Source organism: Schistocerca cancellata, chromosome 7 (assembly GCF_023864275.1).
Source record: "Schistocerca cancellata isolate TAMUIC-IGC-003103 chromosome 7, iqSchCanc2.1, whole genome shotgun sequence".
Taxonomy (NCBI): domain Eukaryota; kingdom Metazoa; phylum Arthropoda; class Insecta; order Orthoptera; family Acrididae; genus Schistocerca; species Schistocerca cancellata.
This window is the reverse complement of record NC_064632.1, coordinates 234,828,558-234,855,432: the sequence shown is the minus strand read 5'-3', so window position 1 is coordinate 234,855,432 and position 26,875 is coordinate 234,828,558.

Here is a 26,875-nt window from a genome sequence, read left to right as displayed (position 1 = left end):
TTCCTGCAACTACGCACTGTGACCACCCTTTCACCTCTCGGCGAGGCATTTACACTGCTAATCCAGCCACCATATTCGAGCTGCACCTCCCTGGAGTACAATGTTCGCAGCGGGTTCCGACGATATCAAGTGTAGTTACAAGTTTGTACGTACTCCTCCACCCAAGACTGTACAAATTCTACAATTTCATTTTAAAAGTACAGTACTGTTGTACTAATCGAATCTAAGTTTAGGAATCATTTACACTTCCAGACTGGAAGCAATGCCGCAGCAGTGTTCCTGTGGATCACGAAAAAGGAATTTCAGTTCCCCTCCCCCTCCCTCCCCGCCGCCTCATCTTCTATACTCATTAATATGCACCGCAGCGAATCTTAAAATTTACAGCTTAAGCTTATCTCGAAACACTCGTATAATACTTCGGGTAGTCTTTGTCAAACAACCAACTCTTTTCCTATCTTTACATAAAAGTAAGGAGCTTAGGGAAAGAGTCTCTGTGTGATTGGCATTATCGTCAAGCAAGCAGCTTGTGAATAGGAGATCGTAGACTTTTACGGCCGACAGCTATTTGAATAAAGTTCTTGTGTGTGCGTTACCAAGTGATGTGTGATAAAATTACCGAGTCTCCGACTACTATTACAAGCAGTCTTCAACACGGTGACTTGTTGTGCGATTATAGAGGTTATTTAGGATATAAATACAAATTTTTGTCGGGAGGAATGCTAATTTCCATTTTCGTTCCGATAACGAACTTTCTGGTGCAGGCTTTGAGACATTAATTAGTGAAAGAATTTTACCGAAACATTTTCAGAATTTATAGAAGTTATTCTCTTCTCTTGTCGTATGCTGAAATTTAGACATGGAAAAGAAGTCTTCACGAGTTCACTCACCACGTACCATATCAGCCAGAGACTAGCCCAGGGGCTGTAGTTACGAAGCCTTTAGCGCAAAATACAAGAAAGTGACGTCCGCTGACGCAACACTCCTCGTACCAGGCTCAGGACGTATTCATTGGCGATGACGTAACGATAGTTATCTCGTCTCTTGTCATCTTTGCGTATATCAGATTTAAAGAGCGAACAGAGAGAGAAGGAAAAGTTAAGTGCAGTCCTCTCGTTGCTGTTTTTGTTGTTACTGCTGAAAGCAGAGCACCGCTCCAAATAAACCGACGTCACGGGTGCCGCAAAGTGGACTGCATAAGCTTTCGGCAAACACAGTGCTGGTTACGCGCCGTGCGTCTCCCATGCAGGAAACGAGTCACAAACTGAATAAGGAGAACATTCACAACAATCGTAGCGTTGGCAACATCCTTACGCGCCTATTACTTTTGTAGATGCAGTAACGATAACCTACAGATATAATATTAATCAAATCAAGGTTTCTCTCTTATGGCTGGCCGCGGTGGCCAGATGTTGAGTCCCATAGTGCTCAGAGGCATTTGAACCAATCTCTCTTATGTCAGTCATGAAAACAGTTCTTCTGTTATTTTTGAGAATAGGTGAGTAAATTCACCCAATTCACATCAGTAGACTCTAGACATACACACTGAGAACATTTTTTAAAAACAATTGTGATTTTGCAAACAGGTTATGCAGCCAACACATCATCTGTTTTTTGACGTTTCAGTGTCTTTTAAGTTAGTCGTGGTACGTGGCAATACTGTATTACGCCTGACAATAATTTTCATTATCCGTCATTGGTATGCATGTCACATGTATAGATATAGGGCGATCAAAAATTTTCCTTTTCAGGGCGTTGCTGCAGCGTATAAGCAACGTAGCGCGACTCTAATGCGGGTGTATAGGCATCGACATGTAATCAAGGGATTAGTGCGGCATTCGTGTCCTTCCGACGTGCGTGCGGTAAATGCGGAAAAGTGAACTTAGGCGACGTCATTGCCCAATGCATCCAAACAAGATAAGCGAGCTGTTATTCTGTTCTTGGCTGCCGAAGGACAAACACCGGTAGACAGCCATCGGAAAATGAAGAATATGCATGGGGAAGCATGTCCGTCGAAAACCACCACGACGATGGGTGCTGTTTGATGACAACACACATCCCCTTATCGCAAATGGTCAACTAAAATGGATGGGAGACAATAGAGCACCCGCCCTATAGCTCTGATCTTTAGCCATGCGATTATCACTCTTTCGGTCTTCTAACAAAGGCCTTGAAGGGTCGCCGATATTCTTTCGCTACAGCAAATGTTACGCGCCAGATGTCAAACGAGTGATATTTTTACCACTGAATTTTCCGGGAGTATGTTATCCTGTTAAGCAGTTTCTTTGTCTGTCTTCCCCACTACAGAGAACAGGTACAGTAAGTACAAATTCAAAACTCACGTATGTGCCCGGGGTGCAACTCCAACGGCAATCACAAAAAGTCTACGTCGCCAGAGACCACGGAGTGCAGCAATTCGAAAAAATGTTGTTTTCAGGAGTACTACACACCGAAATACACACTCTGCTCCAAACACACAGTGATGACTAGTTTACAGCAAACATACACCCATGACTAAGTCATTGACGCACCGAGCGCCGCACAAAAAGCACATAGCGTCTATTCCTGTAACAAGCAGAGCAGGAGCGGGATTTTAGCACTGTCCTATAAGGAAGCTCTGGTTGTGGTTATTTCTACAATAAGGCTTCCATATAACTAATTCAACAGAATTACAAAACCGCACGGTGTATCTGAGAAATCCTCCAAATTACCGTGTTTGTTGCCAACTAACTTTTAGAAAGCAGTTATGAAAAATCTCACCAGAACGGAACCGTTATGCTCAACTCTCCGCTATCATGTTAAGACTAGTTCACAGTAGGTTACTAATTTAATAGCGAGTGAACTGGCGTATCTTGTAAACTAGGAAACAGCAAGTGGATGAATATCTTGTTCACTCGAAATGCACACAACTTCTATTCATTTTACAAGTAGAGCAGGGACGCCAATTTAGCACTGTTGTATGATGGAAGCCTGGTTGCGCTTATTTAAAAAATAAGGCTTCCAGGTAAGTATTTCAACAGAAAATTATTGCAAGAACACACGATGTAGTCTCAAAAATCCTGAAAATTACAGTGTTCGTTGCCAACTAACTTCTGGCAAACATTTATGAAAAATTTCGCCAGAACGAAAGCATTATGATCAACTCTCCGCTATGCCAGTTAAAACTTGTTCACAGTAGGTAAGTAGCGAGTGAATTGGCGTATCTCCTAAACGAGGAAACAGCAGGTGGGCGAATGTCTGTTTAGTCACGGTGCGTTACCAGTCGCTGTGATGGGCACGCTGCTAGATGATTCGCAAAGCGAAACCGAGTACGGCAATCAATCTTGCACCATTTCTCGTCCTGGAACAGGTGCACGTATTACAGATGAAAAGAGGAGAAACCAGAATAACAGAGGAGGTATGGGTGGATCTTCTAATCTGATTTTCGGACAATGCGTGTCTGAAGGTTCTCCGAAACTGAGAATGTAGGACTGAAACTTCAGTTTTCTATCAGAAAAACTACGAGCTAGATTCTAGCGCACCATAATTAATGGCAGCCAAGCCATACTTGAGAAAATAAAAATGGAGACTTCTTGATAATGGGTGCATTTAAGACACCACAGAAGCACTTCTGTTGTATATGTACAGTAACGCATTTCGTTATCGTTCCACAATTGCAAAGATTCGTGGTAATGATTTACATGTAAAAGGGATGGGTGATAAGAGAGAGTGCAGTAAGGATGTACCACTCATGAATTCTAATAAACAGGCGGTATTCAGATGCGTCCAATGGCGAACCACAATAGCGTTGCAGTGGGGAACGCTACTCGATCACACTGATTGGGGTGCACCAAATCATTTTAACTTTGTATACACACCATTAGTTATTACATCATTCAGCAGTGGACTAACTCACTGGCCTTGTGTGAAGCAGCTCCTACTTACGGTGTGAACCTTGCCGAGGGAAAACAGCTGAATTAGGACGCATCACAATTTCCTCTGCCTTTTGTGCTGCACATTTTTTCCTTCTCGTAAAATATAATGATACACTACAAAACTGTACGTGGAAACTATACACTGAGCATTCGTACAGTAACTGTTGAAGTACAGAAGTGATAGTCGTGATAACTATATACGTCCAACAGCTTGTCCAATTTTACGAATGTCCTAGTTCAAGGATGCTCAACGCTAACCAAATTATTACACTCGATTGCCGTCGCATGTTACATAACCACTTAGAGACATTCGGATGTAGTCTGAATATAAAGGGGACATCAATAATACGAGAACTGTTCTCTTCAATAGGAGAGATAAAATAATCATGGGTGCAAAACGGAAGTAGTTACGACACTGAGTTGTTATTGCAAGGGACGGGGTTCGATTCTCCATCCGACCATCCGGATTTAAGTTTTCCGTCATTTCCTTGCGTCGCTTCAGCCTAATCGTGGGATAATCCTTGGGGTAAGGCTATAGTCAACTAATTGCCCTGTCAGTATCCGACTCAGTTATCATTTACTTCTAAAGATCGGCCTTGATTCCTTCTCAGTAGAGGATCAGACTTCATAAGGCAATTTCATCCATCACTCGCAGCGTTGGAAACGCTCGTATCACTTTTTGCGCTCCAACTGGCGCTATACGCCAATGTATCAAGCTATGTAATGACTGATTACCCTTTCGGCACTCCGTTTTATCTTTGCAACAAATTGTCGCTACATCGAGACTTCAGCGTTGAATAACGGATTTAACTTCAGCTAGTGTTCCTTCAGTAATTCTGTAACGGCCCATTAAACCGGACAAGGTGTATTTACCTGTGAAACATTTTTCAGCAGTGTGGTTCTGCATCAAAGAGTCATAAAAGTAAACAGTTCATCTCACTTAAAGGTTCTTTTTCCTGAGCGTTTCACTCTGAGCTTCGCAACTGCTATGTCAACTCCCTCCCATCACCATGAAAAAAAAGCTTCAGGAGGGAATTTGGGTTCCTCGGCTAAAGAAGCTGTTATTAGAGGAAGGGAGATTAAAATTTAACGTCCTGTCACCGACGAGCCGTTAAAACTAATACAAACTCGGACAGTACAAGGAACCGTCTTAGCTTATGCTCCAGCTGATTTGCAGAAAAACGGAAGAACTTGAGTCTAGATAGCCGAAGATAGATTTCAATACCGATCCTTCCAAATTCAAGTCACTTGCCTTGTCTACTGTACCCCTCCGTCAGAATCAAATCTTTAAAACTTCCTGTCAGATTAAGAAAGTGAACCGGAATGGGGTTTGAACTAGAAACCTTGCCGATTGGTGTATCCAGGCCCTCACAACTTCAGTTAGCCCACTACCTCTGTCCTACTGCTGCTACAACTACTATTACAACTAGGCAAGGTTACAAGTTCAAGTACTAGTCCCGCACATTTAATCTACTAGTAAGTTTTAAAACAGTTCGCACTCCTGCGGAGTGAAAGTTTCTTTCTTTGATGAAGGAATTGTTTAGCTGCAGCGAAGTGGGTTTCTCGTAGTTAAAGAGTCAAAAAATTGCTCTGAGCACAATGGGACTTAACTTCTGAGGTCATCAGTCCCCTAGAACTCAGAACTACTTGAACCTAACTAACCTGAGGACATCACACACATCCATGCCCGAGGCAGGATTCGAACCTGTGACCGTCGCAGTCGCGCGGTTCCAGACCGTAGCGCCCTAAAGAGTCACCATTCAGTTGTTATGACTGGCTAAATACTAAATTGCGGGTGGTAATCCGACACCGATCCTTGCCTTCCGTGAACAACGCTGTTCTGACTGTATTCGAGTGCTTGTCTAACACGCAGTCTTACTATATTACGTATGTTGGACTGTTCACCTGCTATTCAGCCGCTGTTTAGCAACTGAACATGAAATCTGATATGACGAAAAAATGAAAAATTTAAAAAATAAAATTAGTAAGAATATTCTTCCCGGTAAGATCCAAGGGACCCACAGTCGATAGTCGATCGGTGTTTAATCCTGGACAGCAATACTGGAGTGCGCTTAGCAAGAGGTTCTCTCACTTGTTAATATCGGTTTTCCAAATAGTAACAGCTGCTTCTGCTTCAGGTGTCTTCTCTGCTGTCCTCAAGAGGCTGAGAGGATTCCTCTGAGGAAGTTAAAATGCCTGACTATAGCGCCGGGGATTGAATCCAGGGCTTCTATTACTGGCTGCCTGCACGCTGATCGTGAATTTCGCAGGTGGAGAAGACCAAAAGGAAACTTCGTGGAAGTCTGGAGAGTGACGACGAGATAGATTTCGGCGCAGATTTTCCTTATCGCTCTGCGGTAAATTTGTTTTGCGTGTCTGCATTCGGTCATCGTGGTGAGCGTACAGACAGAGAGGAGCACACGCGAGCGACGCACAGTACCTTGCGGGGCTGCGCAGCGCTGCGGCCGCTCGCCGGACACTCATGCCGGCGTCCTCTCCGTGGCTCGGCGCTGCCCTCCGCTTCCACTCGCGGAACGTCTCCTCGCCAGAGCAGAGCGGCTACCACGCACGACTCGCGCCCGCCGCCAGACTGAGGCGCCGAGGCGGACCCGCCGACGCCGCAGCGTCGCGCCAGCCGCGGCCGCAGCAGCGCCTCTGGTGGCGGCAACTGTCCACTACATCCACTGGCGGGCGCTCGGCGCCGCCCGCAGCGGCTTCTGGACGCCGGAGTACTCCGCCGGTGACCTTTCCGGCCTTCTAGCTGGCGGCTGGCGCCAGTGGCGTTTCAAAATCGGGCGGCGGAGTGTAGAGCGTGATTTGACGCTTCAGGGAGCAAAGACGTGGCCACCACCAAGCGACGAAACTTCAGTATCCTTGTCAGAAAGGAAATAAAAAGCGATCTTTTGTCTTAGATTAGATAAGATTGGTACTTGTTCCATAGATAATGAATATGACACTTCGTAATGATGTGGAACGTGTCAGGTTAATAAAAGGTGTCTATACAAGATATTACATTGTTGTGGTTGTTGTGGTCTTCAGTCCTGAGACTGGTTTGATGCAGCTCTCCATGCTACTCTATCCTGTGCAAGATTCTTCATCTCCCAGTACCTACTGCAACCTACATCCTTCTGAATCTGCTTGGTGTATTCATCTCTTGGTCTCCCTCTACGATTTTTACCCTCCACGCTGCCCTCCAATACTAAATTTGTGGTCCCTTGATGCCTCAGAACATGTCCTACCAACCGATACCCTCTTCTAGTCAAGTTGTGCCAAAAACTTCTCTTCTCCCCAATCCTATTTAATACCTCCTCATTAGTTATATCACCTACCCATCTAATCTTTAGCATTCTCCTGTAGCACCACATTTCGAAAGCTTCTATTCTATTCTTGTTCATACTAGTTATCGCCCATGTTTCACTTCCATACATGGCTACACTCCATACAAATACCTTCAGAAATGACCTATACTCGATCTTAACAAATTTCTCTTCTTCAGAAACGCTTTCCTTGCCATTGCCAGTCTACATTTTATATCCTCTCTACTTCGACCATCATCAGTTATTTTGCTCCCCAAATAGCAAAACTCCTTTACTACTTTAAGTGTCTCATTTCCTAATCTAATTCCCTCAGCATCACCCGATGTATTTCGACTACATTCCATTATCCTAGTTTTGCTTTTGTTGATGTTCATCTTATATCCTCCTTTCAAGACACTGTCCATTCCGTTCAACTGCTCTTTCAAGTCCTTTGCTGTCTCTGACAGAATTATAATGTCATCGGCGAACCTCAAAGTTTTTATTTCTTCTCCATGAATTTTAATACCTACTCCGAATTTTTCTTTTGTTTCCTTTACTGCTTGCTCAATATACAGATTGAATAACATCGGGGAGAGGTTACAACCCTGTCTCACTCCCTTCCCAACCACTGCTTCCCTTTCATGCTCCTCAACTCTTATATCTGCCATTTGGTTTCTATACAAATTGTAAATAGCCTTTCGCTCCCTATATTTTACCCCTGCCGCCTTCAGAATTTGAAAGAGAGTATTCCAGTCAACAATGTCAAAAGCTTTCTCTAAGTCTACAAATGCTAGAAACGTAGGTTTGCCTTTGCTTAATCTAGCTTCTAAGATATGTTGTAGAGTCAGTATTGCCTCACGTGTTCCAATATTTCTACGGAATCCAAACTGATCTTCCCCAAGGTTGGCTTCTACTAGTTATTCCTTTCGTCTGTAAAGAATTCACGTTAGTATTTTGCAGTTGTGACTTTTTAAACTGATAGTTCGGTAATTTTCACATCTGTCAACACCTGCTTTCTTTGGGATTGGAATTATTATATTCTTCTTGAAGTCTGAGGGTATTTCGCCTGTTTCATACATCTTGCTCACCAGATGGTAGAGTTTTTTCAGGACTGGCTCTCCCAAGGCCGTCAGTAGTTCTAATGGAATGTTGTCTACTCCCGGGGCCTTGTTTCGACTCAGGTCTTTCAGTGCTCTGTCAAACTCCTCACGCAGTATCATATCTCCCATTTCATCTTCCTCTACATCCTCTTACATTTCCATAATATTGTCCTCAAGTACATCGCCCTTGTATAGACCCTCTATATACTCCTTCAATCTTTCTGCTTTCCCTTCTTTGCTTAGAACTGGGTTTCCATCTGAGCTCTTGCTATTCATACATGTGGTTCTCCTTTCTCCAAAGCTCTCTTTAATTCTGCTGTGGGCAGTATCTATCTTACCCCTAGTGAGATAAGCCTCTACATCCTTATATTTATCCTCTAGCCATCCCTGCTTAGCCATTTTGCACTTCCTGTTGATATCATTTTTGAGACGTTGGTATTACTTTTTGCGTGCTTCATTTACTGCATTTTTATATTTACTCCTTTCATCAATTAAATTCAATGTTTCTCCTGATAGCCAAGGAATTCTACTAGCCCTCGTCTTTTTACCTGCTTGATCCTCTGCTGCCTTCACTACTTCATCCGTCAGAGCTACCCACTCTTCTTCCACTGTATTTCTTTCCCCCATTTGTGACAATTGTTCCCTTACGCTCACCCTGAAACTCTGTACAACCTCTGGTTTAGTCAGTTTATCCAGGTCCCATCTCCTTAAATTCCCACCTTTTTGCAATTTCTTCAGTTTCAATCTACTGTTCATAACCAATAGATTATGGTCAGAGTCCAACTCTGCCCCTGGAAATGTCTTACAATTTAAAACCTGGTTCCTAAATCTCTGTCTTATCATTATATAACCTATCTGAAATCTGTCAGTATCTCCAGGCTTCTTCCATGTATACAAACTTCTTTTATGATTCTTGAACCAAGTGTTAGCTATGATTAAGTTGTGCTCTGTGCAAAGTCCTACCAGGCGGCTTCCTCTTTCATTTCTTAGCCCCAGTCCATATTCACCTACTACGTTTCCTTCTCTCCCTTTTCCTACTACCGAATTCCAGTCACCCATGACTATTAAATGTCCGTCTCCCTTCACTATCTGAATAATTTCGTCCCCAAGGGCTCAGCATTCATTTGCTGAGTACGGGCTTGGCGACACCGGGGTCCTGAGCTGGGGACTGGTCAACGCCGCCATTCTCCTGTCACCGTAACCCCCGGACATGCTTCAGCGACCACCGCATGGCGCGGCGGTGGAATGTTGTGTGCTGCGGGGAGTGGTAATCTTGGCTTGACCGCCTGGATTGCGAGGAAGGTAAACGTCTATAAAAGCCCCTCAATCTTCCGGTGTGCTCCGCGCTTATGAGATGCATGGCTGTTGGGGTGGAACAGTCGCAAGCGGGCAACCTCTGGGGCACCTGCCGCACCCCAGTTGTATAAGGCTTACTCAGGCACGCGGGGCTCTGTCTGAGCGGACCTTTAGTTCCCTAGCTGCTCGTGGGACGCACATGGCAACCACGTATTTCCCTTCACCAACTTCGCAATCAGTCAAGCGCATGAGGGGGGCTAGTCCTCCAGATATGCAGATGGAAAAGAGTAACAGGGCTCATGGAGTCGTAAATGACAATGTTTTCCTCGTGATTAAGAGGAAGGAGGGCTCATTTGAAAAAGTGTCTCCTTTCTACATACATAAAGGTTTAGAAGGACTCGCAGGTACACTGAAATCTATCCAACGCCTGAGGAATGGTACCCTGTTAGTTGTGACTACTAGGGCAAAGCAAGTGGAGCTGCTTCGAAAGTCAACCAAGTTAGGCGAGTATGATATTACTGTGGAGTTGCACAATTCCCTCAACTCCAGTAAAGGCGTTGTCACCTGCCGTGATTTAATGGATATCGATGTCGACGAGCTGAAGCAAGAATGGGCAACACAGGGGATTGTAGACGTGGAACAAAGGACACGTAGGAATAATGGAGTTACTGAGAAATCTGCCACCTTCATTGTGACTTTCAATTCGCCTGTCTTACCTGAATACGTTCTGGCTGGTTTCCTCCGACTTAGGGTTCGGCCTTATATACCTAACCCTATGCGCTGTTTCAAATGTCAGCGATTTGGCCATACGACAATCAGTTGTGGGGGTGAACCAACCTGCGTTATATGTGGCAAGGCAGCTCATGAAGCTGGGACCAACTGCACATCTCCAGCGCTCTGTATCAACTGCTCTGGGAGCCATCCCGTCTGGAGCAGAGACTGCCCCGTCTTTGCGGAAGAACGAAAAATTCAGTAGATCAAGGTGACAAAGAGGCTACCTTATGTGGAAGCCAAAAAAGAGTATAGGGCTACAAAACCCCCTGTCTTTGCCACATCCTATGCCTCCTTGGTGCACAACCGTGCGTCGCAAGTAGACGCTTCGACGCAGACCATGTCCAGCGTAGCAGTATCCTCCACCAATACCTGTACCTGCGTTTGTACCTGCCAGAGCACTCCCAATAACGATACAGCTATTCAGGCTGCTCCGCCTGCACCAACCGCTATTGCAGAGAAAGCTACAGTGAAGCCTTCGAAGGCCCTCCAGAAACAGAGTGCCTCTCCACTTCCCCCATCCCCGACTTCCTCAAAGAAAACGGGACCAGGGAAAGGGGCACGGCGTTTGACGTCAAACCTTCCAAAGGCACCATCGGATGTCGTCATGGCATCCCTGACTGATGAGGAGGAAATCGTCATGGATTTTGATACCTCTTCTCCAGAACCTGGCAGCCCCTCTGCTGCCACTCGCTCTACAAGTGCCTCACCAGCGCGGCGCAAAGACAGGGGGAAATCTAAACCGAAACGCTGATATGGCTCCCATACTTCAGTGGAATCTGAATGGAGTCAGACCTCGCTTTGCAGAATTGCGGCTGTTAGTACAGGAAAACCACTTTCGCATCTCTTTGCAAGAGACACATTTTAAAGAGACTGACACGCCTGTACTTACAGGATATCACATGTACAGGAAAGACGACCTGACTGGTAATAGGGCTCAGGGTGGGGTGGCAGTGTTCATTAAGGACACATTCCACTCCTCACCTGTGACCTTAACACAACGCTACAAGCGGTTGCAGCTCGGATCCTGGCCCAGGTTAATGTCACAGTGTGCTCCTTGTATTTACCACCCGCTGAGCTCATTGACAGTGAAGCCCTCGCACGGCTCATTGATCAGCTACCCCGTCCCTTTCTCATTTTAGGAGACTTTAATGCTCATAATGCATTATGGGGTTCCAACAAAACCTGCCCCAGAGGCCAGATGATTGAGCATTTGATCAGGACTTCCGACATCATACTGCTGAACACAGGTCAGGCCACGCATTTTAAGACCGCTTCAGGTTCGTCTTCTGCCATAGACCTCTCTCTTTGTTCGCCTGTGCTTGCGGACATTGCTCAGTGGGTCGTAGACGACGACCTTCATGGCAGCGACCATTATCCTATCTGGCTCCATCTGCCAGTTGAAACGGGTCGTGTCGCACAGCCGCCGAAATGGTTGTTCCGGAAGGGAAACTGGGCGCTCTACCGGCAGTTGGCTGTTTTTGAACAGTGTGAAGGCGTCCAGGATTGGGTGGATCACATTACGGCGGTGATGCACCATGCCGCTGACGTATCCATACCAAAGTCAAAGGGAACACCTGTGAGGCAGCCTGTCCCTCGGTGGAATGACGACTGTCGTACCGCCATCAGAGACAGACGGGCGGCTTTGAGAAGATTCCGTCGGTGCCCCACTGCTGCGCATCTGACATTTTTCCGAATAGCACGGGCGCGGGCGAGAAAAATCGTTAGGGAGAGTAAACGGAGGTCTTGGCGTGAGTTCCTGAACTCCAAAAATAGGTCCACATCTTCAAGCAAAGTGTGGGAAGCCATTGGGAGGATCTCAAGGCGATACTCTCGACCGCCAATAGCAGCTATACGTGAGCGGGGGTGTCTCCTAACATCTCCAAGAGACATCGCCCGGGCGTTGGCAGAATCTTTTCAAACTATTACGGCCGATTCTAGCCAGGTCCCAGAATTTCTGCGCTATCGGGGTACACAGGAGAGGGCTGGTTTTGATTTCCGTTCAAAGAACGCTGAGGAATACAACCAGCCTTTCTCTTTGTGGGAGTTGGACTCTGCACTGTCCGTATCTCGGGATACCGCACCTGGTCCAGACCTGATATCGTATAGCATGCTGCAGCAGTTGGATCTGCGGTCAAAGAAGGTCCTCCTTCAACTTTTTAATGAAATTTGGAAGACAGGCGACTTTCCTAGTTCGTGGAAAGAATCGATTTTAATTCCCCTTTTAAAACCAGGGAAGGATCGGACCGAACCCAGTAGCTACCGTAGCATTAGTCTCACGAGCTGCGTCGGAAAGACATTTGAGCGTATGGTCAATAGGCGCCTGGTGTGGTTTCTCGAATCCAGATCCTTACTTACCCGCTGCCAGTGTGGGTTCAGGAGGTATCATTCCACCCTAGATAACCTGATCCTACTCGAAACAGCGATACAAGATGCTTTCCTACGTAAGCAACACCTTATCGGGGTTTTCTTCGACCTGGAGAAGGCGTACGATACTACCTGGAGGCATACCATTTTGCGGCAGCTTTATGAGTGGGGTTTCCGTGGGCGTTTACCCACACTCATGAGATCCTTTATGTCGGACAGGTATTTTAAGTATAAGGTTGGGAATGTCCTGTCTGACCGTTTTAACCAGGAGAACGGTGTCCCTCAAGGAAGTGTCCTCAGTGTGACAGCTTTCGCAATTGCCATCAATAGTATTGCGTCCACAGTACGACGGCCCGTGCAGTGCTCCTTGTTTGTGGACGATTTCTCCATTTTCTGTGCGTCTTCCTCCCTCACAGCTGCTACACGCCAATTACAGCTGACACTCGTGCGATTGGAGGAATGGTCTAAGACCAAGGGCTTTAAATTCTCTTTGGAGAAGACCGTTTGTGTAGATTTTAACCGTTCCCGTTCTCTTTTTAATCTCCCTGTTTAAAAACTAGGAGACACCTCCCCTTTATGGAAAAAGTGAAATATCTCGGGCTTATTTTTGATGAGAAGCTCACATGGTTGCCACACTTAAAGAATCTAAAAGTCCGCAGTTTCAAGGCTTTAAAGTCCTTAAATGCGTCAGTCATAGGTCCTGGGGCGCTGACAGGGCACGTCTGCTCCAACTTTATAAGGCCTTTGTGCGACCTCGACTGGAATACGGATGTCAAGCTTATGGCTCTGCAAGACCTTCCTACCTCAAAATGTTGGATGTGATTCACCATGAGGGTATTAGGCTTACAAACGGGGGCTTATCGCACGAGTCCCGTTGCTAGTCTGTGTGTCGAGGTGGGAGAGCCTCCGCTGTCCATTCGGCGTCTTCTCCTCGTGGTACGGCACGCGTACAGGGCCAAGTCCATTCCTCTTTCATTGGCGCCCAACACTTTTTCCCAGCCGGCACTGGCACGTCTTTTCCGCCACCGTCCGGCGGCAACAAAGCCGTTTGGCATCCGTGCAAAGGAGAGTCTCGAGTCAGTACACCTGGAGGGCATTAAGGTACTCCACCAGGGATGGAGTAGGGGATCTCCCTGGCGACTACAAAGGCCAAGATTACTTCTTGATCTGGCTGCTTACAGGAAGTATTGTACCCCAGACCACCTTTTTAAAATTAAACTTACTGAGATTTTAGAACGCCATTCCGATTTTATTACTGTTTACACGGATGGGTCTAAACAGGGGGATTTTATGGGCTGCTCTCCTGTGTTTCCCGATACTGTCCATCGGATAGGGCTCCCAGAGCAGTTCTCAGTTTACTATGCAGAATTGTTTGCCACTCTGCAAGCATTAGAGCATATGCGCCGACATCGTGGCACGAAATTCATCATCTGCTCCGATTCCCAAAGTGCTCTACACGGTCTTGAACAGATGTACCCAGCAGATCGGATGGTGCAAGAGGTGCAGGACGCACTCCTGCTCTTGCAACAGCAGGGTAAGGATGTAATTTTCTGCTGGGTTCCAGGGCACATAGGGATTCCTGGAAATGAACTTGCAGATGCGGCTGCCAAGGAGGCTTGCTCCATCCCACCTCCTGCTCGCTGTTCCGTCGCCCTGCAGGCCATTACGTCTTTCGTGACTCGGAAGGTCATGCGTTGGTGGGAGGCTCAGTGGCTGGACGTGAGGGATAATAAGTTGCGAGCGGTGAAGGATTCTGTCCGACCGTGGCTCACCTCCTTCCGACAACGACGCGCTGAGGAAATAGCCCTTACACGGCTTAGAATAGGACATTGTCCTTTGACACATGGTTTTCTGTTACGTCGTGAGGAGCCACCAACGTGTCAGACATGTGGGACACAGCTGTCGATACGACATATTTTAACTGAGTGTGTTTTATATGCGGGTTTGAGGGAAGATTTCAGTTTCCCACCAGACCTACCCTCTCTTTTAACTAATAATGAGGCGAGTGTCGCTAGAGGTTTACGTTTTTGTGTGATGTCTGGCCTTCTTCCCAAAATATTGGAATTGAAGTCTTAATGTGCTGTCCAGTGGTTTGGTCACCCATTATTTGTAAGTGGTCACTCAGCCAACGTTACTCCTTTTTACCTGTTTGTACTGCTATTTTCCCCCCATGAACCATGGACCTTGCCGTTGGTGGGGAGGCTTGCGTGCCTCAGCGATACAGATAGCCGTACCATAGGTACAACCACAATGGAGGGGTATCTGTTGAGAGGCCAGACAAACGTGTGGTTCCTGAAGAGGGGCAGCAGCCTTTTCAGTAGTTGCAAGGGCAACAGTCTGGATGATTGACTGATCGGGCCTTGTAACAATAACCAAAACGACCTTGCTGTGCTGGTACTGCGAATGGCTGAAAGCAAGGGGAAACTACGGCCGTAATCTTTCCCGAGGGCATGCAGCTTTACTGTATGATTAAATGACGATGGCGTCCTCTTGGGTAAAATATTCCGGAGGTAAAATAGTCCCCCATTCGGATCTCCGGGCGGGGACTACTCAAGAGGATGTCGTTATCAGGAGAAAGAAAACTGGCGTTCTACGGATCGGAGCGTGGAATGTCAGATCCCTTAATCGGGCAGGTAGGTTAGAAAATTTAAAAAGGGAAATGGATAGGTTAAAGTTAGATATAGTGGGAATTAGTGAAGTTCGGTGGCAGGAGGAACAAGACTTCTGGTCAGGTGACTACAGGGTTATAAACACAAAGTCAAATAGGGGTAATGCAGGAGTAGGTTTAATAATGAATAGGAAAATAGGAATGCGGGTAAGCTACTACAAACAGCATAGTGAACGCATTATTGTGGCCAAGATAGATACGAAGCCCACACCTACTACAGTAGTACAAGTTTATATGCCAACTAGCTCTGCAGATGACGAAGAAATTGAAGAAATGTATGATGAAATAAAAGAAATTATTCAGATAGTGAAGGGAGACGAAAATTTAATAGTAATGGGTGACTGGAATTCGAGTGTAGGAAAAGGGAGAGAAGGAAACGTAGTAGGTGAATATGGATTGGGGCTAAGAAATGAAAGAGGAAGCCGCCTGGTAGAATTTTTCACAGAGCACAACTTAATCATAGCTAACACTTGGTTTAAGAATCATGATAGAAGGTTGTATACATGGAAGAATCCTGGAGATACTGACAGATTTCAGATAGATTATATAATGGTAAGACAGAGATTTAGGAACCAGGTTTTAAATTGTAAGACTTTTCCAGGGGCAGATGTGGACTCTGACCACAATCTATTGGTTATGACCTGTAGATTAAAACTGAAGAAACTGCAAAAAGGTGGGAATTTAAGGAGATGGGACCTGGATAAACTGAAAGAACCAGAGGTTGTACAGAGTTTCAGGGAGAGCATAAGGGAACAATTGACAGGAATGGGGGAAAGAAATACAGTAGAAGAAGAATGGGTAGCTTTGAGGGATGAAGTAGTGAAGGCAGCAGAGGATCAAGTAGGTAAAAAGACGAGGGCTAGTAGAAATCCTTGGGTAACAGAAGAAATATTGAATTTAATTGATGAAAGGAGAAAATATAAAAATGCAGTAAATGAAGCAGGCAAAAAAGAATACAAACGTCTCTAAAATGAGATCGACAGGAAGTGCAAAATGGCTAAGCAGGGATGGCTAGAGGACAAATGTAAGGATGTAGAGGCTTATCTCACTAGGGGTAAGACAGATACTGCCTACAGAAAAATTAAAGAGACCTTTGGAGATAAGAGAACCACTTGTATGAACATCAAGAGCTCAGACTGAAACCCAGTTCTAAGCAAAGAAGGGAAAGCAGAAAGGTGGAAGGAGTATATAGAGGGTCTATACAAGAGCAATGCACTTGAGGACAATATTATGGAAATGGAAGAGGATGTAGATGAAGATGAAATGGGAGATACGATACTGCGTGAAGAGTTTGACAGAGCACTGAAAGACCTGAGTCGAAACAAGGCCCCGGGAGTAGACAACATTCCATTGGAACTACTGACGGCCTTGGGAGAGCCAGTCCTGACAAAACTCTACCATCTGGTGAGCAAGATGTATGAAACAGGCGAAATACCCTCAGACTTCAAGAAGAATATAATAATTCCAATCCCAAAGAAAGCAGGTGTTGACAGATGTGAAAATTACCGAACAATCAGCTTAATAAGCCACAACTGCAAAGTACTAACACGAATTCTTTACAGACGAATGGAAAAACTAGTAGAAGCCGACCTCGGGGAAGATCAGTTTGGATTCCGTAGAAATACTGGAACACGTGAGGCAATACTGACCTTACGGCTTATCTTAGAAGAAAGATTAAGGAAAGGCAAACCTACGTTTCTAGCATTTGTAGACTTAGAGAAAGCTTTTGACAATGTTGACTGGAATACTCTCTTTCAAATTCTAAAGGTGGCAGGGGTAAAATACAGGGAGCGAAAGGCTATATACAATTTGTACAGAAACCAGATGGCAGTTATAAGAGTCGAGGGACATGAAAGGGAAGCAGTGGTTGGGAAGGGAGTAAGACAGGGTTGTAGCCTCTCCCCGATGTTATTCAATCTGTATATTGAGCAAGCAGTAAAGGAAACAAAAGAAAAATTTGGAGTAGGTATTAAAATCCATGGAGAAGAAGTAAAAACTTTGAGGTTCGCCGATGACATTGTAATTCTGTCAGAGACAGCAAAGGACTTGGAAGAGCAGTTGAACGGAATGGATGGTGTCTTGAAGGGAGGATAAAAGATGAATATCAACAAAAGCAAAACGAGGATAATGGAATGTAGTCGAATTAAGTCGGGTGATGCTGAGGGAATTAGATTAGAAAATGAGACACTTAAAGTAGTAAAGGAGTTTTGCTATTTGGGGAGCAAAATAACTGATGATGGTCGAAGTAGAGAGGATATAAAATGTAGACTGGCAATGGCAAGGAAAGCGTTTCTGAAGAAGAGAAATTTGTTAACATCGAGTATTGATTTAAGTGTCAGGAAGTCATTTCTGAAAGTATTTGTATGGAGTGTAGCCATGTATGGAAGTGAAACATGGACGGTAAATAGTTTGGACAAGAAGAGAATAGAAGCTTTTGAAATGTGGTGCTACAGAAGAATGCTGAAGATTAGATGGGTAGATCACGTAACTAATGAGGAAGTATTGAATAGGATCGGGGAGAAGAGAAGTTTGTGGCACAACTTGACCAGAAGAAGGGATCGGTTGGTAGGACATGTTCAGAGGCATCAAGGGATCACCAATTTAGTATTGGAGGGCAGCGTGGAGGGTAAAAATCGTAGGGGGAGGCCAAGAGATGAATACACTAAGCAGATTCAGAAGGATGTAGGTTGCAGTAGGTACTGGGAGATGAAGAAGCTTGCACAGGATAGAGTAGCATGGAGAGCTGCATCAAACCAGTCTCAGGACTGAAGACCACAACAACAACAACTGCTATTTTATTTTTAGTTTTATCTCCCTGTTTTGATGTGCTGTGTTCAATCTTGCAATTTCAACAATACCTATTCTCTCACAATCCGGCTCTGAATTGAACTTTTGGGAACGGGCGCTGATAACCTCGCTGTTGAGCGCCCTAAAACACTAATCATCGTCATCATCATCATCTGAATAATTTCTTTTATTTCATCATACATTTCTTCGTCATCTGCAGAGCTAGTTGGCATACAAACTTGTACTACTATAGTACCTGGCTCCTATGTGTCTTAAATTTGCTATATTTAGTGATCAAGGCTAAGTTGAAACATCTGCTGTGCGCTCTGTTCATACATTGCACCATACACCAGAAACCTATTATTGGAGAATTTTTTTGTCACGTTATTAGTGTTAAACAATTATTTCAACATGATGGCCTATAACTTCTGTGGATCAAAAGTGCAATAGTGCAGCTCCAGTTTTTAGTAGTAGTCTAGATCTAATTATTATTGATGGGATAACTTCTTTCTCCCAGGGTATAGTATATTTTATTTGAATCAGCAGAAATGAACTCGGTGGGAAAGACTTAGATACACTAAAATGGTTCAAATGGCTCTGAGCACTATGGGACTTAACATCTGAGGTCATCAGTCCCCTAGACTTAGAACTACTTAAACCTAACTAACCTAAGGACATTACACACATCCATGCCCGAGGCAGGATTCGAACCTGCGACTGTCGCAGCAGCTCGGTTCCGGACTGTTAGATACACTGGCGAAAAAAAATCTTTGTACCAATAAGTAATTAATGTAGACTAATGAAATTTCGGGAATTCATTTGTCTAGGTTATATATTTAAGTGATAAACATTGCAACGCCGCAGGTTCATGTAAGCGCGAGTAACGCCATTGCAAATGAGAAATGTTGGTTTATTAATAACCGCCCGAATCCCCATAATGTTGCATGCAAGCATGCAAACGTGCATGCATTGTGTTGTACAGGTGCTGGATGTCTGTCTGTGGGATTGAGTTACATGCCTGTTGCATTTGATTGGGCAATACAGGGGCTGATAATGCTGTTTGTGGATGACGCAGGAGTTGTCGTTCGATGATATCCCATTGGAGACAGATCTGGTGTCGAGCAGGCAAAGGCAATAAGTCGACATTCTGTAGAGCATGTTGGGTTACAACAGCGGTATATGCGCTGCCGTTAACCTGTTGGAAAACACCACCTGAAATGCTGTGCGTGAATGGCAGCACAACAGGTCGAATCACCAGACTGACGTATAAATTTGCAGTCAGGGTACGTGGGATAACCACGAGAGTGGTCCTGATGCCGTACGAAATCGCGCCCTAGACCCTGGCTCCAGAAGCGTTTTGTTGTGTACATAGTTCCGCGTAGTCAGCGCGTACACAACTTTCCCACTAGAGCGCGCCCCGCTAAGCACAACGGCGCAGGCGCAGCGCTCGTCCGTCCTCGCACTACGAGATGGCACTGTCTTAGAGACGGACCAAATTCTGCTTCCGCCGATCCGCGTAATAATATGTAACGCAGCCAATGAGATTGCTGCTAACGTAGAACCTTTTCTCCTCGCGGATCACACTCGTGCAGTGATACCTGAACGCTCGAGGTATTATAACGAGTGTACAGACCTCCGATTAGTCAGTCTGCATTAGTCTTCATTAGTCTGCATTAGTCTGTACCAGTCTGTAACAGTCTGCATTAGTCTGCACCAGTCCATAGTCAAGTTTCAGTCTGTGCCTAATAAGATTATCGTATTCCTGTACATAACCATGAAGAGAAATGTATAGACACTTTGTCAAGTATCAGAGATGTGAGAATAAGATTAACGTACCAAGACCCAAAGGAACTTCGGATTGTCAATTGTAAACCGAGTTATTTTTATGCTTGTTATTATTTTAATAAATGTGTGCGAAAATTAATCAAGTTCTGTTTGAAGTTGGTCACCGTCAATCTGCTACTCTAAGCGTGCAAGTGGCATTTCTATCGTCTGACCTAAAGGCGCTCTAACGAAGTAGGCGAGTGTCAGCAAGTCAAATAATCTGATGGTGTGTGTACTGAAGGTCTTACAGTATGCACATCACACGTTTAGTACGCAGACACGTTGGTTGAAGGCTCTCAACCGGTTTCCTTGTAGCCAATACACGGCCATCACTAAAGCAGAGGTAGAACCAGCTTTCATAAGAAAAGACAACCGACCTTCACCCTGCCCTTCAGAAAACCACTGAAGTCGGAAATGGCGGTGCTCTGAGGTCAGTGGAATGCACGCTACAGGGCGCCTCTCTCGGAGCTGTCCTTGAAGTAACCGATTTGTAACAGTTTGTTGTTTCACTGTGGAGCCACTTGCTGCTCGAATTGGTGCTGCAGATGCAGTACGATGCGCCAGAGCCATACGACGAACACGACGGGCTTCCTTCTCGGTAGTGCACGTGGCTGTCCGAAGGCTGGTCTTCTTGCGACCGTACATTTTCGTGACGCCCACTGCCAGCGGTCTCGTACAGTGGTTGCATTCCTGACAAGTTGCTCTGCAATGTGGCAGAAGAAACATCCAGCTTCTCCTAGCCCCATTACACGACCTCGTCCAAAGTCAAAGTCACTCATATTTTTAAAATTCTGAGATAAGCTGTAGCACGAACGTTTCGCAGTGTTCCACTTAAAAATATGGCTATAGGACAGAATCTGTACTAACGGATTTTACAAATAATTAATTTCAACAGTGAAAGGGAAGGCGTATGTTCGACTTCGGTTTATGAGGAGAATTTTAGGAAAGAGTGGTACACACGTAAATACCGTATGCAGGACAATGGTGCGACCAATTCTTGAGTACTACTCGAGTGTTTGGGATCCATACCAGGTAGGATTGAAGGAAGACATCGAAGTAGTTCAGAGTCGGGCTGCTAGATTTGTTACCGGTAGATTTGAACAACACATGTTACGGAGATGCTTCAGGATCTCAAATGGGAATACCTGGAGGGAAGGCGAAAAAATTTAGAGAAGCGGCATTTGAAACTGACTGCCAAACGATTGTACTGCCGCCAACATACACTGCGCGTAAGAAGCACGAAGATACGGGAAATTAGGGGCCATACGGAGGCATACAGACAGTTATTTCTCCCTCGCTCTATTTAACTACAGTAATCGTGCAGGGTACCCTCCGCCAAGTGGCTTGTGGAGTATCTATGTAGATTTAGATGTAGATGTACTAATAGATGTAAAGAGGTCATTCAACGAAATGGAAAATTACTTCTATGTATGCAGGTTTGCATAGAACCTACTGGAGGAGCATCAGGTGTAGTATTTTCAAAATGTGAACTAATACTTTGTACTGGTTTAGAGGGAATGAAGTCCATGTCAAACAGTAACAGTCCCATGATAACGTCATAGGTGACTAGCGCAATGTGTTTCTGCGTACTTGGTGGACTCGGCTAGAAATATTCATCACCCTCTGGTTGCGGAAATCTCGCAGGAAATTCTGCCTTGCTTGGTGCTCTGCAGCGCCATCAACAGCCCCGTCATGACAAATCGGACGAGGATCCCTGCGTAAGACAGTTCTTTGATCATTAGATTGTTATTGGGAGATGCTGAGTTTGCTTCCCAATAGGACGCAGGCAGGTCCAGTAGGGTTCAAGCCTAGACAGCTTCCAGATCTCAACGACTGAAAGAGTATCTCGCTTTACAGCATGCCGACAACTGTGAAAAGAAGAACTTATTCCATAATTAAGGAAAACACTGTCAGTGGCGCCACTGTATGATAACTGTAAAACAAATGAATAAAGCGCAACCGACAAAGACAATGCTTGGGTTCACCTTCAGTGGGCCACCACGACAGCCACAAATGTACGCTCGGTTCGCAGCCTACACTCTCCGTAAATGAAGCGTATCGCGTATCAGCCAAGACGCCAGAGGACAAAACACGTCGAAGCGTGTGCCCCTTCCTCTACGTTCTTCCGCCCATTGTTTTCAGGCAGTAAGGCTTCCTGTTTCTCAAAATCCTGCAACACAATTTCACAGAATGTTTTATATCGCGATAATGAGACATTGCGCTGCCCATGCTGGTATCATAATGAACGTAAATGCCTAGTACACATCGCTTCTCGCGACGCAGTAATTCTTATCACTCGCGTGTCTGAATCAAGGGAATGGCTCCCAACTTCTTCCTGTAATAATACTAGATGATTGTACTACGAATTGATCCACACACAACGATAAGTATGAGTGTCTTGACTGATTCCAGGTTCAGGGAGTAGAAAGAATAACAACTTCGAAATTTTTTGGGAGTTTGTGGTAAGGTCTTATGGGACCAAACAGTTGAGGTCATCGGTCCCTAAGCCTACACACTACTTAATCTAATTTAACCTAAGTTACAGTATGAACAACAAACAACACACACCTATGCCCGAGGGAGGACTCGAACCTCCGACGGTGGGGGGGAGCCGCACGGACCGTGACAAGCCGCCTCAGACAGCGCGGCTACCCCGCGCGGCAGTAATCACTTCATATGGTTACTATGTAGAAACGACACAAAATGACGTTGTACCACCACTGGAAGCATATGAAATTTCGAACTCAAATTTATTACGTACAATTGTAGGAGTGTGAAGCAGACCATTGTTAGAAGAGCTATGTAACCATATTCAAGATATCTAAGTTTAATAGTAGATATTATAGTTATTGCAAACACCATATCATTAATGAAAAACAGAAGTTATGCGCGGTATAAGAGAACAAGGTCGATAACAATATCTCGAACATCTGTACCAAATAATTTTCAACAGTCAGCATATCTATCCTCTTGCAACTGTATAAGCAGCAGGCATTACAGTACACAAACAAGATTACGAATTCATGCATCTGCATGTCAAAAAAAGTAAACTGAACGCGTTCGGAAAAGTTTTGAAGTTATTTTTGTACAACGGTATTCATGAGATACAGGATAATAAAAAAGTATTTCATACTTGAGAGATGATAGTACGGGGAAAATCAAGTCGAAAATGTCCAGTAAAGGTGAGCTCCAAAAGGCATAACTTAAGACCTGTGAGCATTTGTTCATCTTCGCGGCTGTGGAACACATCTCTTCTACCGCAACCTCTTTGCTGTTATGGACGACTTGCAGAATAGAGTACAAAAATGAGGACACAGTCCTCTCTTATTGTGTATAGTTAGAGCATCCTGTAAACATATGTTTGTTTGAAACTTCCTGGCAGATTAAAACTGTGTGCTGGACCGAAGTTGGGATCTTTGCCTTTCGGTGGCAAGTGATCACCGACTGAACTACCCAAGCACGCCTCACGACTCGTCCTCGCAGCTTTACTTCCGCCAGTACCTCGTCTCCTACTTTTCATACTTTGCAGAAACTCTCCTGCAAAACTTGCAACACCAGAACTCATAGAACAAAGGATACTATGAAACACGGCTTAGCCACAGCCTGGGGGATGTTCCCAGAACGAAATTTTCACTCTTCAGTTGAGTGTGCCTTCATATGAAACTTCCTGGCAGATTAAAACTGTGTATTGGGCCGAGACAAGAACTCGAGACCTTTGCCTTTCGCGGGCAAGTGCTCCACCTCCTCATTAGTTATATGACCTACCCATCTAATCTTCAGCATTCTTCTGTAGCACCACATTTCGAAAGCTTCTATTCTCTTCTTGTCCAAACTAGTTATCGCACATGTTTCACTTCCATACATGTAAGGATGTAGAGGCTTATCTCACTAGGGTAAAATAGATACTGCCTACAGGAAAATTAAAGAGACCTTTGGAGAAAAGATAACTACTTGTATGAATATCAAGAGCTCAGATGGAAACCCAGTTCTAAGCAAAGAAGGGAAAACAGAAAGGTGGAAAGACTATATAGAGGGTCTATACAAGGGCGATGTACTTGAGGACAATATTATGGAAATGGAAGAGGATGTAGATGAAGATGGAATGGGAGATAGGATACTGAGTGAAGAGTTTGACAAAGCACTGAAAGAAATGAGACGAAACAAGGAGTAGACATCATTCCATTAGAACTACTGACGGCCATGGGAGAGCCAGTCCTGACAAAACTCTACCATCTGGTGAGCAAGATGTATGAGACAGGCGAAATATTTTCAGACTTCAAGAAGAATATAATAATTCCCACCCCAAAGAAAGCAGGTGCTGACAGATGTGAAAGTTACCGAACTATCAGTTTAATAAGTCACGGATGCAAAATACTAGCGCGAATTCTTTACAGACGAATGGAAAAACTGGTAGAAGCCGACCTCGGGGAAGATCAGTTTGGATTCCGTAGAAATATTGGAACACGTGAGGCAATACTGACACTACGACTTATCTTAGAAGCTAGATTAAGGTAAAGCAAACCTACAATTCTAGCATTTGTAGACTTAGATAAAGCGTTTGACAATGTTGACTGGAATACTCTCTTTTAAATTCTGAAGGAGGCAGGGGTAAAATACAGGGAGCGAAATGTTATTTACAATTTGTACAGAAACCAAATGGCAGTTATAAGAATCGAGGGACATGAAAGGGAAGTAGTTGTTGGGAAGGGAGTGAGACAGGGTTGAAGCCTCTCCCCGATGTTATTCAATCTGTATATTGAGCAAGCAGTGAAGGCAACAAAAGAAAAATTCGGAGTTGGTATTAAAAATCCATGGAGAATAAATAAAAACTTTGAGGTTCGCCGATGACATTGTAATTCGGTCAGAGACAGCAAAGGACTTGGAATAGCAGTTGAATGGAATGGACAGTGTCTTGAAAGGAGGATACAGATGAACATCAACAAAAGCAAAACGAGAATAATGGAATGTAGTCGATTTAAGTCGGGTGATGCTGAGGGAATTAGATTAGGAAATGAGACACTTAAAGTAGTAAAGGAGGTTTGCTATTTGGGGAGCAAAATAACTGATGATGGTCGAAGTAGAGAGGATATAAAATGTAGACTGGCAATGGCAAGGAAAGCGTTTCTGAAGAAGAGAAATTTGTTAACATCGAGTATAGATTTAAGTGTCAGGAAGTCGTTTCTGAAGGTATTTGTATGGACTGTAGCCATGTATGGAAGAGAAACATGAACGATAAATAGTTTAGACAAGAAGAGAACAGAAGCTTTCGAAATGTGGTGCTACAGAAGAATGCTGAAGATTAGATGGGTAGATCACATAACTAATGAGGAGGTATTGAATAGGATTGGGGAGAAGAGAGGTTTGTGGCACAACTTGACTAGAAGAAGGGATCGGTTGGTAGGACATGTCCTGAGGCATCAAGGGATCACAAATTTAGCATTGGAGGGCAGTGTGGAGGGTAAAAATCGTAGAGGGAGACCAAGAGATGGATACATTAAGCATATTCCGAAGAACGTAGGTTGCAGTAAGTACTGGGAGATGAAGAAGCTTGCACAGGTTAGAGTAGCATGGAGAGCTGCATCAAACCAGTCTCAGGGCTGAAGATCACAACAAAAAGAGTCAGCTAATTTGAATACGCGCTGAGGGCCCCAAATAGCGACCCACATGGATTCTATAGGATTTATATCACGCGAATTTTGTCGCTAAGAAATCAATTTGAGTTCACTATAATGCTTCTCAGAACACTGTATCACTGCTGAAAGATGACTTCGCCATTAAGGAAGACATCAAGCATCAAGGAATGCAAGTGGTTCGTAGTTCTCAGAGTGACTTCGGTTACTACCACTTGTGCGACGCATGTCTCCCGTAGCATAATACTGTTCCCATGAGCCTGCGTTCGTGGCGCGCTGCACCTTTCGAGCCTCCGTTCATCTCGATGACGGCGTTTGTGGAGACGACCATCTATCTACCTAGTGTAGCAAAAATGTGATTCACCCGAAGAGCCGACACGTTTCCATTGATCGACAGTCGAATCCCGAAAGTACTGTGCCCACTGAAATCGTAATTGACAGTGTCGTTGGTTCAACATGTGAACACGTAGGGGTGGTTTGCTGTGGAGCTCCATGTTCAACACTGTACCATGAACGGTGTGCTCCGAAACACTTGTGTGTGTACCAGTGAGTCCTCTTTGGGCAGAGACGCCACAGATCACGATGTATCCTACTTTACAGAGCAGACAAGCTTCCGAATCCCAATTTCTCTGAAGAGTCTTCGACCAACCATTTAGCGCCTAGTGTTAGTTTCACTGTCCTCCCACCTCTTTCCGCAGACAGTGGCACGTGAAAATTCGACCAGTTTCGCCGTTTTCGAAATACTCGTACACAGGCTCTGCGTAATAATAATCTGCCGTTTCTCAAAGTCGCTTATCTCAATGGATTTCCCAATTTTCAGGGTGATACCGAGTCCGTGTCTGCTCCGCTTACATACTTTTGCTACTGGGTCACGTGACCACAAAGCCAGCAGGCAGCATTCAACGTCCCGATGGGCAGTAGTCATAATGCTTTGACTCATAAGTGTACATCTCCTGCCGGCCGTTGTGGCCGAGCGGTTCTAGGCGCTTCTGTTCGGAACCTCGCTGATGCTACTGTCGCAGGTTCGAATCCTGCCTCGGATATGGATGTGTGTGAGGTCCTTAGGTTAGTTAGGTTTAAGTAGTTCTTAGCCTAGGAGACAGATGACCTCAGATGTTAAGTCCCATAGTGCTTAGAGCCATTTGAACGATTTTTGTACATCTCCGTAAACGATTATCTCACAGCAGACTTGCTAATGAACATTAAGTAAATGACAAGTCACGGG